The sequence below is a fragment of the Drosophila obscura genome, unplaced genomic scaffold (genome assembly GCF_018151105.1).
Source record: "Drosophila obscura isolate BZ-5 IFL unplaced genomic scaffold, ASM1815110v1 contig_194, whole genome shotgun sequence".
NCBI lineage: Eukaryota > Metazoa > Arthropoda > Insecta > Diptera > Drosophilidae > Drosophila > Drosophila obscura.
The window spans coordinates 79,555-82,701 of record NW_024542783.1 but is presented as its reverse complement, the minus strand read 5'-3'; the positions used below and the strand labels follow the sequence as shown (position 1 = coordinate 82,701).

Here is a 3,147-nt window from a genome sequence, read left to right as displayed (position 1 = left end):
CAAACCGAAAGGCATCATTACAAACTGATACAGTGGACGCCCAGCCACGGTAAATGCAGTACACTTCCGTTTTTCTGGATCCAGTTTAATTTGCCAGAACGCGATTTTGAGGTCGACACTCGAGCATCGAAGGGATACTGTCCAGAATTGAACTATTACGTCTGGTCAATTCTGGACAGTATCCCTTCGATGCTCGGAAGAGGGTAAGCATCTTTCACGGTAAGTTGATTTAGCTTTCGGGCGTCCAAACAGAATCGTTTTTTGTTTGGTTTCCAAACCAACGTCGACCGATTGCTCCATGGACTATCGCTATCTTCAATAACTCCTAACTCTAGCATTTTGTCCACCTCGGCCCAGACCACTTCCTGTATCGCTGGAGATTTAGGATAGTGTCGATCCTTGAAGGGTTTAGCGCCCTCTACCAACTGGATCCGATGCTTCTTTACCGTCGTTATTCATACCTTCAGAACCTCTTCCTTCTCCACTAACAGTTGCAACTCTGGCTCTATCTTCTCCACTCGCTTTCCGGATGAATGAAACTTCGGCGCCGAGCGATAAGCTGACTTCTGCTCCCGTCTGCGAAAGTGGTGCTCCACCTCCAAGCACTCTTCTCTCAAGATTCCGGACTCGGATTGCGTAAACATACCGAGTGATCTCATTATCGAGTCCATTTTTTCTCGACGGATCGCTCTAAAATATTCCTCCACAGATTCTCCAGATTTCTGTCGGCGCTCGTGCAAAGCGCGTAGCCGCTCAAAATCGCCACCTACGGCTCGGAACCTTGTCACCAACTCGTCTTTCAAGTCTTCCTATACGTTTGGAGGGCGCTCGCGGATAAATTGCCAATTCCATTCGGCTGCCTGTCCTTTGACAAGATGGTAGAAATTATCCAGGACTTCATCCCACGATCGTTCTGCCTACGTAGGAACTCGACCCGGAAGACGAAATCTTCCACCGTCATCTTGTTCGGATCTGGATCACCGTAGAAGTGGATGTCCCACTTGTCCACACGTCCCATCTGGAGCCTCTCCAATCATCTCTCCTTTCCTCTGGGGATGTGAACCTCCGACTTGATGGCTAGCGATTCTGCCTTCCAGCGCTTGGAACTGGTTCCTCGATATCCATTCTCCGGAACCAGTGTTGGCTCAACTTCTCCGGCTTCCTTGGAGGCTGCGAGGGATTCTGGACAACATCGTCCCTGGACAGTTTGGGCCTGATCCCGGTACTTGCCCTCTGCGTGTACTCTTCTGGACATTGTTGATAGCCGCCATCATGTATATTGGCAACACCTCCGGTCTGGCCTCTTCCTGATCCCATCTCCTGGATCATCTCCACGTTCTGGCCCAGGGGCGTCATTGCCTCTGCTATGGCACCCATCAGCTCCATAAAGCCGCGACGTATCTCCTCTTGCAGCGTCCTGCTGATGGTGTCTGCCATGGCTCCTCTCTGCGTCTCCTGAGCTTGCGCAATGACGACATTTATCCCAGAGACTATTTTTGAGGGCAGTGCTCTCGGATTTCCTGGCAAGTTCCAGCTGTCCTCTTTACCTCTCAGCGCCCTGGGTATCGCCGCCTTACATCTGCTCTCTGAGGTTTCCTGGCGGAGGAGTCCTGCGGATCATTTTCGGCTTGCTCTTTAACCCCACTCTTCCTAACTACCACAAACTTCCAAAATATACTTCTAAACAATGTTTTTCTCTATATTTTTTTTCCACAGAACAAAATCGTATATCACCTCCCGACTGATCTTCAACGCAATATACAAACAAAAATAATAAAGGGGGAAAGGAACGTTTTTTACGGGGTATTGTAGCTCCTCCGAGTGCTACGCGTGGCCGACTCTTGTCCCCACGGGCCACTGAGAACAAAAATCTCTTCGATACTACCCTCTCGATCCCATTCAGAGGTAAGTAGGGGAAGCAACACGAACATCCTTCTGCCTTCATCTAACTCCAGGAATTCTTTTTTCCAGGCTCTCACTTTTCGCACACCAGGAATCGGGATGGGTGCTAACTGGCGTCAGGATTCTCCTTTGCCAGTGCCACCCCAAGTCACCAACTTTGAGATCCTGCTTCCCGTTGTCAGATAAGTGAGAAAAAAAACAGAAAAAAACCGAAGAAAAATTTACTTTGGGGATTATTTGCATCTCTAGATCCCTCAGCGCCGTGCTTCTGCAAGCCAACTTATACCGCCACCGGAACTCCGACGGACCAGACTGCAATATACCACTCATGATCGTTCCTGTCAGCTGGACATGTATACTTTTCTCGACCTGCGTATGATTCACATCCGTACTCTCCCACATTTGTGGGCGAGCAAGGACTGCGAATCCAACTTCTGTCTCAGGTTGGGCGCCATTATTGTTACGAACCTTTGGCTGGGTGTTTACCAAGCTCTCAGGTCGAAAACAAAACCAACAAATTGGAAATCTCAAACAAAACGACAATTCAAAACAAATGGACTCTACTCAACAAAATAACGAACACACTCCTCTTCGACAGAGCCGTGGACCAGCTGAGTCTCTAACATCCCCGCCCTACCTGAGATCTGGATCTGGACATTCCAGATCTCCCTGCCATGTGCAGCAGCCTTTCTACCAACTCGCCGTTGTGGGTCCCCTCTCCCTCATACGAAACAACTAGCAATTGATTTCTTCGTTATAATTCTTCCGCCTCTTAGCTTAATACAATGGGGTAGATATTATATAATTAAATAAATAAATAGGATTAAATAAATAAATAGGATTAAATAAATAAATAGTATTAAATAAATAAATAGGATTAAATAAATAAGGTATAAATATTATTAGCTATTGTGAAGGGCAACACCCTTCTCAACCACCGTCACCTACCTCAACCCCCCCACCAATCTCAACCTCACACCCCCTCGACGCGAAACGGAGGCTACATCATATTTTATATTCTAGCATTTATCAGGGGTGCCACAGAAATCACTTCCGCTGGAAAATCACCTTAATTCCATTCCGCAGTGAAACACACCGATTTTTCAGCGAATCAAAATCGCTCACAATTTATCCAGCGACTTGATTAAATATACCCATAAAACACACCCAAAACGATTCGAATCACACTTTCCCATAAAGGCTGTTCAATTGGTGATTAACCCTTATGCAAATAATTTAACATTA

General features: G+C 46.9%; 1 long non-coding RNA gene across 2 annotated transcripts; it reads left to right on the top strand.

Moving 5' to 3' along the window:
* Nucleotides 1–200: 200 nt before the first annotated feature.
* LOC121404373 lies at nucleotides 201–2,717 on the top strand. 2 transcript variants are annotated; one of them, XR_005967944.1, is made up of 3 exons: nucleotides 201–1,905; nucleotides 1,956–2,088; nucleotides 2,152–2,717. It is a non-coding gene; the product is annotated as an uncharacterized LOC121404373 (long non-coding RNA). The 2 variants fall into 2 exon arrangements; XR_005967943.1 differs by having other exon boundaries at nucleotides 1,972–2,088; nucleotides 2,152–2,716.
* The last annotated feature ends 430 nt before the right edge of the window (nucleotides 2,718–3,147 follow it).